The following is a 16394-nucleotide window of genomic DNA, read 5'->3' on the forward strand; positions in this document are numbered from 1 at the left end:
ATTTTTTTGTTATACTGCAGTTGAGATGATTAGTCATCTTCAAGAGGGAACTCTGTACACATGGCAATACATCAGTCGCTTGTTTTTGTTTTTTTTCAGATACAAGAAGATGCGGTCACAAACACTGCGAACGACAATGAATCGCCAGAGGCAAAGGCGAGTTATAAACACATGGGTGTATTAAAATGATATTGTAGCTATCTTTAGCTATTACAAGTCTTGTTTCTTCAACATTCTTTTTCAATTAAAACATTTTAATTAAAAGCGCTGTGCTTTTGTTTGACCGAAATAGAACACGATTTTCTCTGTTATGTCAGTTTTCCGACAACATTGCTCATTTGTTATAATCATTGCTGTCCAACTAAATAAAATGCCTACAGAAATAGTGTGATTTAGGTACTATTTTAGCGCAAATTATTGGTGTCGCTCTTGATAGAACAGATCTATAAATGCACTTTCGGATCGCATTATTCTTTGAAAAGTGTACATCTACGCCTGATATTCGTGATGTTCAAACATATGTAGTGCAATTATATTTTATGTTTTTTTATGTTTTCACTGAAATACATCAGAATCTCAGAAAGAATGTTTCTCGTAAAGTAAAGACCTATCAACAGAGTCAAAGGCCTTCTGACAATCGATGAAGGCTACAGATAAAGACTTTTTCTTCATACAGAAGTACTTTGAGACAATAGAATAGAGTATAAAACCATTATCAATTGTACAATAACTAGCTCTAAAGCCACACTATGACTCACAAATTTTATTGTATGCTTTTACTTAAATGTTAAACGCTTTGTTGTCGTAGAAATGTAAACTTTACTCAACGTTTCCAACAAAGCTATTCCCCGAAGTGTCAATCATTCAAGTAGGTTAAAATCAGTTTCGGGGACTATAGCTTGTGCTTTTCCGTCCGTCATTCAGTCTGTCCACGTTTTCGTGCCCGGTTCATAATTCCGCCATCCATTTAGGGAATTTGATATTACTTGGAACAAATGTGTCATGCTCAAAATTACTTGGCACAAATATTTCCAATAACAAGACATGTCCTGTGAAATTTCAAGAAATCTCAAAAATTAAATATTGAGATGTGTATTTTCAGATATGCATATTTAAGTCCAAATTAAGCGCGTTATAACATTGTGTATATATGACAGAATATTGTATATACACCATTGACATATATACGATCATGCTGCAGGTTATTAGTCACCTTACAATGGGCACTCTGTATTGCATGGTAAAAGCTTATTCACTTGATATTCTACCACAAACGAAGTGTTGTTGTTTTTTTGTTGACGGCGGGTGTATATATAAATGAGCTTGTCGGTCTTTCAGTCGGTCTGTCGGTCCGTTGCTTTTCATGATTTCCAGACAATAACTAATGATAGGCTTGACAGATTTAAATAATTTTTAGAACATATGTGTAACATCATACATTACAGGTTAAGTTCGACTTTGAGGTCAGTAGGTCAAAGCTCGAGGTCACAGTGACCCGGGAACAGTTAAACCGTATCTGGATGATAGCTTGAGAACGCTTGAACCTAGGATCATTGATCACTGAAAATTAATAGGAAGGCTGGTAGTGACCAGTTGACCACCCATATTGATTTTGTGGTCAGTAGGTCAAAGGTCAATGTCACACTGACCTTCCGGAAAATAACCTGAGAAATCTTGTGCCTAGGATTATGAAAGTTGATAGGATGGTTGGTCATAACCAATAGATAATCCCATTGATTTTGAGGACAGTAGGACAAAGGTCAAGGTCACATTGACTCAGAACACATTCCACTTTGACACTGGCATATTACTGTGACAAGGCGGTATTGTGGGGGCACTATTCGTCACTCCTGTGACAGCTCTAGGTGTTTTGTTTTTATTTTCAGAAACAAGAAAATGTGGCCACACACGGTGCTAACGATGATACGCTAGAGGCAAAGGTGAATTATAAACACTTGACCTTAACAAAATGTTAAAATAGTTACAATTAAAAAGTAAACATTATTCATAGTAATCTATTGCTATTCTTACTTTTATTTGGTCAACACAGTGACTCGGAACAGTTTAACCGTTTCCGGACGATAAATTGAGAACGCTTTATTTGGCAAAAGATCACAAAAATATGTATAATAGGGAGGTAGATCATGACCAACAGATAATCCTTATTGATATTGAGGTCAGTAGGTCAAAAGTCAAGACCACAGTGACCCAGAACAAGTTCGATTTTGGCATTGGCTTTCTTCTGTGATAAGGCGGTATTGTGGGGGCATTATTCGTCACTCCTGTGACAGCACTAGTTGTGTTTTTTTTATTTCCAGAAACAAGAAAATGCGGCCACGCACGGTGCGAACGAAAATACGCCAGAGGCAAAGGTGAATTATTATTTCTTGACCTCATCAAAATGATAAAACTATTACAATTTGACAAGTTAACATAACAGATAGTCATATTTTGCTATACTAACTTTTATTTGCTGAACATTGTTGGTTTTTTCCATTGAAAACATTCAAATTACATGCGCAATGTATTTGTTTGACAGAAATAGATAGCGAACCCTCCCCTATGACTGACTATTCTGAAAACAAAATAATGCTTCTCATACCAGATAGAATACACAACTATCTCTGCTTACAATAATAGTGTGATTAAGATAGACTGTACTATTTTTAGCGCAAATCATTCATTTTAATCTTGAGTGGATAAAATTATCAACCACATTTACAGACCACACTACTCCAAAAAATAGTGCATCTTCGCCTGATATTCATGCTGTCCAAATGGCTATGCTTATAATGTAATTATATTTTACGGTTTCACTGATAAAGTTGCAAATCTGTGAAATAATAGCTTCCTTTTGCTTCAAAGGCGCAAAAGCCGGAGCTGTGAAATATATTGGAAAACAGGAAGCCGTAAAGGTGAGACGAAAGATATGTTTCAGTAATCTTGTAATTATGTCTCCCCCAGGAGAATATAGTTTTTGCCCTGTCCGTCCGTCCGTCCGTCCGTACGTCACACTTCATTTCCAAGCAATAACTGGAGAACCATTTGACCTAGAACCTTCAAACTTTATAGTATTGTAGGGCTGCTGGAGTAGACGACCCCTTTTGTTTTTGGGGTCACTCTGTAAAAGGTCAAGGTCACAGGGGCCTGAACATTGTAAACCATTTCCGATCAATAACTAGAGAACTACTTTACCCAGAATGTTGAAACTTCATAGGATGATTGGTCATGAAGAGTTAATGACATCTATTGATTTTGGGGTCGCTCTGTCAAAGGTCAAGGTCACAGGGGCCTGAACATGGAAAACCATTTCCGATCAATAACTAGAGAACCACTTGACCCAGAATGTTGAAACTTCATAGGATGATTGTACATGCAAAGTAGATGACCCCTGTCGATTTTGGTCACTCCATCAAAGGTCAAGGTCACAGGGGCCTGAACATTGAAAACCATTTCCCGTCAGTAACTTGAGAACCACTTGACCCAGAATGTTGAAACTTAATAGGATAATTGGTCATGCAGAGTAGATGACCCCTATCGATTTTGGGGTCACTCCGTGAAAGGTCAAGGTCACAGGGGCCTGAAAATTGAAAACCATTTCCGGTCAGTAACTTGAAAACCACTTGACCCAGAATGATGAAACTTCATAGGATGATTGGCCATGCAGAGTAGATGACCCCTAACGATTTTGGGGTCACTCTGTTAAAGGTCAAGGCCACAGGGGCCTGAACATGGAAAACCATTTCCAATCAATAACTTGAGAACCTCTCGACCCAGAATGTTGAAACTTCATAGGATGATTGTTCATGCAGAGTAAATGACCCCTATTGTTTTTGGGGTCACTCCGTTAAAGGTCAAGGTCACAGGGGCCTGAACATTGATAACAAGTTCCGATCAATAACTTGAGAACCACTTGACCCAGAATGTTGAAACTTCATAGGATGATTGAACATGCAGAGTAGATGACCCCTATTGATTTTGGGGTCAGTCAATTAAAGATCAAGGTCACAGTGGCCTGTTCATGTAAAATCATTTTTTGGAAATAACTTGAGAACCACTTGACCTACAATGTTGAAACTTAATAGGATGATTGGACATGCAAAGTAGATGACCCCTATTTATTTTGAGGGCACTTGATCAAAGGTCAAGGTCACAGGAGCCTGAACAGTGACTTGAGAAACACTAGGCCAAGAGTGTTGAAATTTAGCGGGATGACTGGACATGCCAAGTAGATGATCCCTATTGCAGCCAACCATCAGTGTCTCTTTGACTTTCGCTCCTGACCCCTATTGACTTCTTGCCTATAGGACTTTGCATTGGGGGAGACATGCGCTTTTTTACAAAAGCATTTTCTAGTTGTAGACCGATCCTCCCTGATGCTCGTTCATTGCTATTGGTTTAAAAATGTGCGGTTTAGAAATGAGGGAACCGCTCTTTGCTATCATTACGGCCAGAACAATCATTTGTACAGTTTGAATTGCTCTGCCTACAGATAAATTTGCATGCCATCATATAGTTATTGAAAGGCACATGTAATACTAACAGGCAATGTCGCTTCTGACGAAAACAGAACAGAATAGAAAGCAATATCTATCTATTCATGGAATTTGTTATAACTATACACTGTAGTTTTTTAGTCCCCAAAAGGTTGAAAAACAACCAGTTTCGGGGACTATAGGAATGCGCTTTTCCGTCCGTCCGTCCGTCCGTCATTCTGTCCGCCCGCAATTTCGTGTCCGATCCATAACTGTCATCCATAAGGGGTTTTAATATTACTTGGTCTCATGATGAGACGACGTATCATGCGCAAAACCCGGACCCTAGCTCAAAGGTCAAGGTCACTAGTGGAGGTCAATGGGCAATCGGGGTTTTTCCTGTCCGGTCCAGAACTCTGTCATCCTTCAAGGGATTTTAATGTTACATGATGAGACGTCGTGACATGCGCAACATCCAGAACCCTAGCTTAAAGGTCAAGGTCACACTTGGAGATCAAAGGTCAATGGAACTTCTTTCCTGTCCGGTGTATAATTTTGTCATGCTAAAATGGATTTTAATCTTACTTGGCACAAGTATTCCCTGGATGAGACATTGTGTCATGCGCAAAACCCGGGCCCTTAGCTGCAAGGTCAGGGTCAGACTTTAAAGTCAAAGGACAAAAGGGCTTTTTTCCTGTCCAATCTGTAACTCAACAATCCTTAAAGGGATATTAATATTTATTGGCACAAATGTTCACCAGCATGAAACGGAGTGTCGTGCGTAAGAACCTTGTCCATAGGTCTGAAGTCAAGGTCACACATAAAGGCCAAAGTTCAAATACAAGAATTACTGAGTCTGGAACATTTCTTCTTCTTGCATGGAAGGCGTTTGATGTAACTTTGCATAAATGTTCACTATCATGAATCGGATGGTTTTGCACAAGAACCAGGTCTTTAGATTTAAGTTCAAGTCAAAATTAGAGGTCAAATGTCAAATTCAGGAATGACTTTGTCCGGAGCATTTCTTCTTCTTGCATAAAGTGACTTTGATGTAACTTGGCACAAAAGTTCACCACAATGAGGCACCCTTGTTTTTAGAATAATGTCCCTTTGTTTTACTATAAATAGCTTATGTTATATCTTATTTATTACATTCGTAGGGAAAATCAATACCATTTTTCTGTGGTACAACATGCATGTTACATCCAATGGTTAGGTGTATTTTGACCTATTTCTACCTTGTAAAGAGTTTTGTGTGGACATTTTAGATTTTTTCAAGATAAATTTCCCGTTTTTTCCCATAAATAGGATACTTTTTTTGATAATCGGCCAAAAATGGTATATGGAAACAACTGTAGGTTTTAATGTATATAAATTTTAATCCAAGTGTTTTGTTATAACATATTAGTACAGTATTGTTTATACATTACGACCGAGTGACTGAATGGCCGAGTAATTGAATGGCCGATTGACTGAATGGCATTGTATGCATGGCAATACTGCATTCACTTGGTTAAAATAGAGCTCTGCCCAAAAGCGAACACACGAATGTGAGTCTATCTAAACAACATTAGATAATACTGTTTTCTGATGACAATACTTGTTTGAGATGAATTTACAATATTTCGTAACTTGAAACATTTATTCTCCTTCAGAACGTAGTCCGAATTTGACGAGTACTTATTTCAGGTCATTTTCTTGTCAAGTCTGTAATGTTTTCATCCTTACATGGATAATTGATTAATTTGATACCATTCAACATAACAAGCTGATGTGTCGTATGGACTAAATTGAAGAAAAGAAATGGTGTATTTTTTCTGAATTATTTCTCAATAATATGATAAAGTATTTCACTACATTTTTTATAATTTCCTACAAATTTACAAGTGTAAAAGTAAAATGCTATTAATTCATTTATAAATTAATAGCTCTAAAAAGCAATTGACAACTGTAGATTTTCAATGCGAAACATTTTGCGTTATAACAAAAATTGTATATATAGCACAATTTTGAATATACACCGTAAGCTTATATATAAGATAACTAGGTTTTACTTCAACTTCAAGAGGGGACTCTGTACTGCATGGCAATACATCAGTCGCTTGTTTTTGTTTTTTTCAGAAACAAGAAGATGCGGTCACAAACAGTGCGAACGACAATGATACGCCAGAGGCAAAGGCGAGTTATAAATACATGGGTGTATTAAAATGATGTTGTAGTTATCTTTAGCTATTATAAGTCTTGTTCTTCAACATTCTTTTTGAATTAAAACATTTTAATTAAAAGCGCGTTGCTTTTGTTTGACCGAAATGGAAAACAATTTTCTCACTCATGACCGAGTATTCCGAAAACATTACCCATTTGTGATAATCATTTCTGTCCAACCAAATAAAATACGTGGCAACCTCTCCCGACAGAAATAGTGTGATTTAGGTACTATTATTAGAGCAAATCATTCGTAAAAAGATATCAACTGCACTTACAGACAGCATTACTCCATGAAAATTATAGATATTCGCGTCCAAATGTTTAAAATGCAATTAAATGTTATGGATTTACTGAAATAGCTCAGAATCTGAGAAAAAAATTTCTTTCACTTCACAGGAGCCAGAGGCCAGTGTTGTGAAAGAAGTCGGGAAAGAGGAAGCTGAGAAGGTGAGACGAAAGATATTTTAGAGGAATTATGTAATAACAATTATATGACCTTGACTGTCATTGGTTTGTAAAGAATAACTTTTTCCAAGTTACAGAACAAATTTCTTGCTGTCACGATGACTTACGAATATCATTTCTACAATCTTGAATAGTTACAAACACAAAATGCTAAGAATACATGTAATAGAACAGAATATATTTTTTCACTGCAGTTTGTTTCTTTGCAAATTTGTTATAACCATACGTTGTAATTTATTTCAAATACATCTTCGCCCATAAAATTTGTATTATCCGGTAAAATAGTATAACCAATTGGCAAATGAGACAAAATCTTGATAAAAAAGTTTTAAAGTATTTTCAGCTTTAAGATGAGTTTTAAAATGTTAATTAACCGTTTCTTATTTCTGTAAGAATGATCAGCAATGAGAAATTATAGAGTAGGCTGCCGAAGACAAAAGCGATCACACAAAAGCGAATGAATGTAAAATAAAATTTGTTCAGATAATGACAATTGTCTTTTGAAATTCTTGTTGAAGAACTTGAAAATTTCATTCTCATTGAGAAATTGTTTGATTTTGATGATTACTTCCTTCTTGCTCAGTGCGTTCATAATACTTATTTCGGAAGCTGTTTCTTTAAATACTTTTTATACTATCTGGTTCTCTATCATTTTTTTAGCTCACCTGTCACATAGTGACAAGGTGAGCTTTTGTGCTTACAACATTTCTGATTTCGCAAAATTTTGCGGAAATCTCACGTAAAATTCTACGTTTTTGTCTTTAAAATGTTTTAACTTTATTATGTCGAATTTTTTATCGTGTTATCATAATGAATGATTAATAATTGACGATATGTGATCGTTTGGGTGTGATTCTGCGAATATTTAACTTATAAATTAAATTTGAAATTCTTCAATTTACGTAAAAGTCGCACATAATTTATCTTGTATCTTCCATCTTGTGGTTAAAGATACTATCAAATACCTGTTTGATAATGGTAATTTATAGATATCTCAATAATATTTTACATATTAAATTTCAAAAAAAAAGGTTTAAAAGAAGAATTAACAGAAACAGAATTATGCCGCAGATTTTTACGAAATTATTTCGTCTTTTTTTGCGAGTTTCCGTCACATCTAACATTATTGTCTTTCATCGAAATATTTATTGTGTGGTCTTAATAAATAGTATATGTTTGGAATGATTAATTCGATTGGGTTAATTTTTCAATAATTTCAATGTAAAATGAAATACAATTTTAAAATTTTAAAATGTACGTTTAAGTCGTGTCTCTTCCATTTGCGGTAAAAGATACTAGTGAAGTCGTGCTTGTTATTGGTAGTGTTACGATTTTTATTTACTTATTATTCATTTACGTATTCAAAGAAAATGTTTAAAAGAAAAAAATATCAGAAACAGAACTATGTCGCTGATTTTTACGAAACCATCCCGCATTTTTTGTGGATTTTCCGTTGAATCTAACTTACAGAATGTTATTTATAAAGTCTTCTTTTTTCTCGCAATATTAATCGCGTAATCATAAGGAATAATACATGATTGAAACAATGAAGTCATTTGGAATGCTTTTTATTGTTAATTAAAATGGATATTAAAATCAAATTTGGAATTTCTACAACTAACGTTGAATCGAACGAAATAATTCGAAAAATTTATCAATATATCTCTTCGATCTGCAATTAAATGTACGAGCAAATCAGTGCTTGAGTATGGCGGATTATAGATATCTAATGAAATCTTATGTGTAAATATTCAGAAAATATTTAAAAAGAAGTCTTAGAAAATATCAGACACATGTATGCCGTTATAATTTTCACGAAATCATTTCGTATATATTTGCGAAATTGTCCACATAGTCTTTGAACTTTTTCCTAACGAAACAAAGAGAACGCTATTTGCTTTCTAAAATGCATCTAATAGCATAACATTTAAAAGTTCTTCCTTATTTATTTATTAGGATATTTTTTTTTAGTTTGCTTTGAACGGGGAACAACTTGAAAAGTCAACTGAAAAAAATCAAACATGAATATGTAGACTATGTAGAATAAATTTTTAATTGTCGAAATTCGTATTTTTACAAAGAATGCACGTACCTTCATTATTAGATTCATGTCTAAAAACAGATATAGTAAGTTTTGAAAATATTTCGCGAATTAACACTTTATCCGATTTTTTTTTTAGTTTCGAACTACAAGTTAAAGGCGGAATCTTATGTGTTTTCTCTTGATAATGTTTTATATGTTTTATATTTGGTAAGTGCTTTTATTACTTTTTAATAGCTTTAAGGGGTTTTTTTTCCGAATATTTAGTGTGTGATTTCATTTCTTTTACTTATAAATTGTAAAAATATGAGAACAATATGATTCGGTAAATGAAATGCAGATTAAGAAAAAAAAAACACTTGTGTGATGTGCAAACTACGTAAAAAAAGTTATAGTTCAATAGGAGGCAATTTGGGTGTCCTTATTAACGTACTAAAATAAAACTGGTTTGTTTAAACACTAAATGTGTCATCAGCCTACTTTGTTCAAGTGCCTCATTTGATCTTACAGTGGTAATTAGAGAATTGTTTACGATCAAGAAATAATTGATATTATGCTGTTAAATAATCACATCTACTTGTTATTGCTTATATGACATTATCTGCTTTATAGACGACGATTATTTGGTTAGTTATTCCAATGTTACGTCTTGTTGCGTAAAATCAAAGAGATAAATGCAACGATTCGCTATTTAATTTAAGTTTCAGAAAATATACTCAATGCTATAATGCCCCTTATTCTACATCGATAGGGTCAGTTATAAAACATTTTGCGTTGCTTAATATATAATACATTTTATTTTTGTAAATACACGAAAATTGCATTCCCTTTTTAGCATAAAATTGTATCGGGCGATTTTGAACGTATTATTATTCGGAATCATATACTTTTCACTTTTATCTAAACGGTGTAGAATAAAAAAATAATAAAATTATCAGAAAATAAAAAATGAGTGTGTACATATTGTCGTACTCATTTTTACATTTTACTCTGTAACCATTGTTTGAATGAGTGAAGGGTAAATATAATGTTTTTTCAATGCCACAATTTATGTGTTACATTATACTACATTTCACTTTCCAAGTCAAGTCAATACTTTAATTCAGAGTCAAAGTTTACATGGTGTGAATACATGCGAACAAATACATATACAATTTTAAATGATAAAGTTCATACGGGAGTGGTAATATTCATGTTTACTGTTCTATATATAGAGGAAGTAATCAAAAGAAGAACGTACTTTAAATAGAGAAATTGAAAGTATACGATGAAGAAAATCAGTAATATAATGTCAGATTTCAATAACGAATACGAATAAAAAGCAAAAACAAAAATAGAAGTTGAAAAACACGATATCTTTTTCTAGAATATTGTCGGAAATCCTCGAAATTTTACGAGTGTCCGCTGTTATTTTCATCACTACAATGTGTTTCTAATTGTAAAATCACTTATCAATTACGGGTAGTTATCCAATCTATCTATGTCATAGAATAACTAATTGCTTATTAATTAGTTTTTATTAATATCCAATTAATGTATCACTACTGATGTTATCCTAACAGTGTGCTGAATATTTTAATTTGCCAGAGAGCAACAAACTCGTGTTTGTTTTTACTAATGCCCACTGCTTAAATTCAATATTCTTATTAGACGAAAATCCTATCTTTGTAAATAATGCTGTATTTGATTTTTAATCATAGTTCTGTTTTATAGTCAATTCGCCTACGATCTGATCGCTTTATAAGTTTCTAGTCCCATTTTCTCTGTGTATTAATGTCCACTTTTTTGTTACCATTTTCTATATTATATTTGTTTTACATTATAATTCAACAACACGATTAGCAAACTGCCCCTTGGCGTTATCATGTAAATTGTTCGTGAATGATGTAAATATATTATTTTAATATGTATGAACATGTTGTCTTGTAATTTTGTATAGAATGGTAATTTACATTCAAATTATGGTGTGAATTACGTTGACGTTGTATTATATTGATCATATATGTATACAAGAGTCAAATAAATATAAATATAAATGTTATATACCGTTCTCAAGTGCGCTCATTTGATTGGTCGAAATGGGTGCACTCGCGGGTCCACAAAAATAGATATTGACCTACAAAGAAATAATGACTCTTGTAAAATCACTTTTTCTCGTATGTATGAAATATTGGTCAGTCAAATGAGTGCATTTGAGAAGTGCATATGATATAACAATTATAGACTTATGTTTCACTCAATAAATGTTTCTATACATATTTACTCTGCGTCTTCGGTCAATATCATTTTTAAAGATCCGTAAAAACATGCTGCCTGAAACATAAGTCAATAAATGTATAATAAATGCCATGTATGACGTGCGTCTCAGACAGTTCTTATTATTATGTTAGCAGAAATGTCGCGTTAAGAATTCAACTAGAAGCTAAGAAGAAACCTGGTTCCATCCAACCGAATTTTATGAAATCCCTCCGTATCGCTGGTAAAAACTTTTGGGTTTCTTTTTTATTAAAGGTGGATAGCTATGTTACTAATATTCCACAAATCCACAAATGAAATATGTGATACTGGTACGTTGAATATTCAAATTGTGCATTTCTGATATATCATGATGTTTAGAAAATTAAAAGAAACTTCGAATTTATTGTACATAAATTATTTTAAGGTGATTTTTAAATGTTAGGTTATTCACTATTTACAACGTATGTTTGTAAACCAATAGCCCTTTTTCTAAAACTGCAATATAGTTTTTATGCTGGTGAGGAAATAAAACTAAACTGTTGTGCGAAAAAAAAACAAGTAAAAAAAATATAAAAAAATAAAGATACTCGATGTCACTATCAAGTCGGAAAATCACCAAATTTTACGAGAATCCGTGGTTATATTTATAACTACAAAATATTTCTAACAGTATTATTGCTTATCAATTAGTGGTTATCTTCCGAAGCTGACAGAAAATGCACAACATCTCACTTGATAATTAATGGTGATTATTTGGCAAAAAAGTTTAGAAATAAATTTTAGCTAACTTTAAAGATGCCTTGGAGCGATTTTGTTAAAAATCTTTATTGTTTCATTTTTTTTTGATTGGCAACATTAATTCAAATGGCTAAGAAACTTTATTCCCTGATGTTATAGTCCAACAACTTAAAGACCAATATCAATGTCGGAAAATCCCGAAATTTTACGAAATTCCGTGATTATTTTGGTGACTACAGCATCTTTTTACTATGAATTATTAGAACACTTACAACTATACACCTTTACAATTATTTATATTTTGAAAGTTATCATAATGGATTGCATGTTCAACGACATCAACGCTCAGTAATTTGTATAATATAATCTAAAAATCAAAAAGGAATTGAAAATTGCGATTTTCTTATAGAAATTCATTTTGTCTTTAAATATTCAATATTCAGCCTATAAATCTACACATTTGTGCATGCCGTCGATTTGGTTTTGTGAAATTTTGAAATTTAAGAGACAGAACACTGATCTTTTATACAGGGTTAAACATGAATCCTTTCTATATATAAAATTTAATCTTAGTGGAAGATTGCTGTAGCAGGTTTATTTTCCAGTCAAAATCGCGATATTGTTGTTGGAGAGTACAAAGACCATTGTTTCATCTTCTGATATATAAAATTCGACTTTAAATATGATGTGTTGGTTAACATGTGATACAATAATTATTCATAAGAATGATCTTTTCTCTTTCTCCAGTATATATACATACAACATATATTTTCTGTTTTTAGCAAGGTAATTTTCCTACACGAAACATTGTGGTTTTAGTAAATTTGAATTGTTTAATTAATTCGTAGCCAGCGAACTATACTGTATGACATATGGAAACGTTCAATTTCCTTTATATATTACGTTATATTGGAAAACAGTCGTTTTCTAAAACTGCAATATAGTTTTTTATGCTGATGAGGAAATAAAACTAAACTGTTTTGCGCAAAAAAAAAATAAATAAATAAAAAAAAAAAATACTCGATGTCAATATCAAGTCGGAAAATCACCAAGTTTTACGAGAGTCCGTGGTCATTTTTATAAGACGGATTCGAGGCCAGACATTGCAGTTACGTGGTAAGAGGGCATACGTATGTCTCAGTGCGTCGCAGCACACATGCCATATATGTGACAGTCAGGACGGCACTCTTATCACCGAGCGGACATATATAGTGATGCCTGCATGCGACATCTTTAAACAGCATGTGGCTGCCTGGAAAAGAGACCACATGCTTATTGCATCTATTTCTACACTGTATATAAACACATTTTCCAATGACCTAATGCATTACAAATTTGTATTACTGCTTTGTATGTATTACTGCTTTGTATGTATTACTGCTTTGCTAAAAGGATTTACTATTAGTATATCGAAGTGTTTTTCTCTCTGTTCTACATGCTTTGTTGGCGTGTATAAGACTCAGACTGTGTTTATGTGATATTATTTATAATGGACATACAAGAAAAGAAGAAAAAGATGGCAGCTCAAAAGTAAGTAATATGTAGCCACGTGCTTATTACGAATGCAGATCCCTGTGTATGAAAAATCAAATCGAATGAACGGAATGCGAGCGAAGAACCCCGTTGTGAATCATTTAACACTTGATGATATCCAAAAAATGCGCAGAACACCGAGAAGAAAATCAGCCGAAACAAAGCGCCGGGATGTTAATTTACAAAATGTGGAATCGGGAAACGTCGTTGATTCATTGTCTCCAGCTAAAGATAAAGTGCCGATTAGTCCCGAACTCCAAACGTTATCAACTGAAGGTATGGGGCTTTCTGCTTACAAATCAATAGAGTAGTAGCAGAAGCAGTGAGTAGTAAAAACTGGGCCCGTACAGAAGGAGCAGTTATAGGTAGCAGTAGCAGCAGGAGCAGTTTCAGTAAGCAGTCCCAGTACTAGCATTAGTAGAAGCAGTAAGAGCACTATAAGTAGGAAGTATCAATGAAGAGTTGTAAAGAGCAGAATGAGTACTAGCAGTAGCATTACAAGAAGTAGCACTAGCAGTGAGCGCTAGCAGTAGCAGCTTAGCAGCAGAAGTAAAACCAGCAGTAGCAGTAGCAGCGTACCAGAAGAATCAGAAGCTGCGATAGCTATATAAATCTGGTATTATAATAATAATAATAATAATAATAATAATAATAGCAGTAGTAGCATAGGACATACCAGCAGTAGCAGTAGCAACAGGGCCAGTAGAAGCAAAAGAAAAACTAAAACAATCTGCAGCTGCAGATGAAGTGCTAATAGTAGTAGTGAGCAGTAGAAGTACCAGCAGAAGCAGTGTGCAGTAACACTACAAGAAGCAGAAGCTGTATTAGCATTAGCAGTAGATGCAATAGCAGCAGCAGCAGCAATGGAAGCAGTTTTGGCAAAGAAAATATCTAAGTACAGTAGCAGCATTAGCAGTAGCAACTATAGCAGGACAAGAGGCAGCAGTAACAACAGCAGAAGTAATGACAAGTGCAGTAGAAATACCAGCTAAAGAAGTAAGAATCAGAAATTTTAGCAGCAGTGAGCAGAAGCAGCAGATGCAGTTCCAGCAATTTAAATAAGCAGTGGCAGTGAGGAGTAGCAATGAAGTAAAGCTGCAGTAAAGCCAAAAGCAGCAGCGGCAGTAAAACAATACCGGAAGTAGCAGTAATGACCACGGCAGTAACAGCAGACGCAGCAGAAGCAATGCCAGAAGTTGAAGTAGTAGGTGTACCACCAGTAGCAGGAGCAGCAGAGGCGGTGCAAGCAGTACCAGTGAGCAGTTGCTGTAGAAGAAGTATCAATAGTAGCAGGGAGCAGTGGTAGTAGCAAAAAGCAGTTACAGTTCCAGCAGTAGCAGTACCAGCAATAGCAGTAGAAACAATAGAAGTATCAGCAGAAAAATAGAAGTAGTAGCAGTGAGCGGTGGCAGTAGCAGCAACAGCAGTAGTGACAGAAGTAGTACCAGTAGTAACAGTAGTTACAGAAGAAACAACAGTAGCAGTACCAGTAATAGCAGCAGTGGCAGCAAAAAAATAGCAGCAGTTGCAGAAAAAGAAATACATACAGTAGCCTTAAAGGCAGAAGTAGTAATACCAGAAGTAAATAAGTAAATAAGAGCAGGAACAGTTCCAGCGGTAGCAGTAACAGCAGAGGTGGTACCAACAGTCAAATTTAGGAGTAGCAGTTAGCAAATTTAATACCAAAAACGAAGTAACAATAGTAGCAGTGAGAAGTAGCAGTAGCAATAAGCACTATCAGTACCAGCGGTTACAGTGCCAGCAATAGAAACAGTAGAAGTACCAGCAGAAGCATCAGCAGCAACAGTGAGCTGTAGCAATAGCTGCTGTAAAGGCAGAAGAAGCAGCGGCAGTATAAAACAATACCGGCAGTAGCAGTAGCAGTAGCGACAACCGCAGTACTAGCAGTAGCAGCAGAAGCAATACCAGTAGTTAAAGTAGTAGAACCTGTACTACCAATAGCAGTTGCAGGAGAGGCGGTACCAGCAGTGCCAGTGATCATTTTCTGTACCTGCAGAAGTATAAATAGTAGCAGTGAGCAGTAGTAATAGCAGTAAGCAGTAACAGTACCCGCAGTAGCAATACCAGCTGTAGCAGTACCAGCAATAGCAGTAGAATCAGTAGAATTACCAGCAGAAAAGATAGCAGTAGTAGCAGTGAGCGATGGCAATGGCAGCAGTAGCAGTAGTGACAGAAGCGGTACCATTAATAGCAGTTGCTACAGCAGAAGCAGCAATAGCAGTATCAGCTAGCAGTAGCAAAACAACCAGTAGCAGCAAAAGAAATGCCAGTGCTAGCCTTGAGTAGAAACAGCAGAAAACAGTAGTAGATTAGTAGATTTAGTAGAAGCAGAAGCAGTACTAGTAGTGTCATTATCAGAAGAAATGCAGCGGTAGCAGTACAAGCATGTATAGTACAAGCTGTAGCAGAAGAAAAAGAAGACGTACCAGCAAAATCAGTTGCAGCAGTAGCAGTGAGCGGTGGCAGCAGTTGCATCAGCAACAGAAGCAATGCAAGTAGTATCAAATGAAGCAGTGCCAGCAGTAACAATAGCAGCAGATTCAATGCCAATATTAGTATCAGAGAAGTACAGCAGTAGTACCAACAGTAGCATAGCAGCAGAATCAGAAGAAACAACATAAGCAATAGTAGTAACGGCAGAAGCAGTAACAGTAGTAGCAGTAGCAACAGAAGCA

General features: G+C 34.8%; 1 long non-coding RNA gene across 1 annotated transcript; it reads left to right on the top strand.

Moving 5' to 3' along the window:
• The first annotated feature begins 1884 nt into the window (after positions 1–1884).
• LOC128553343 (uncharacterized) lies at positions 1885–6658 on the top strand. The gene is made up of 3 exons (XR_008369319.1): positions 1885–1940; positions 2319–2372; positions 6597–6658. It is a non-coding gene; the product is annotated as an uncharacterized LOC128553343 (long non-coding RNA).
• Positions 6659–16394: the final 9736 nt, after the last annotated feature.

This window comes from Mercenaria mercenaria, unplaced genomic scaffold (assembly GCF_021730395.1).
Source record: "Mercenaria mercenaria strain notata unplaced genomic scaffold, MADL_Memer_1 contig_3722, whole genome shotgun sequence".
NCBI lineage: Eukaryota > Metazoa > Mollusca > Bivalvia > Venerida > Veneridae > Mercenaria > Mercenaria mercenaria.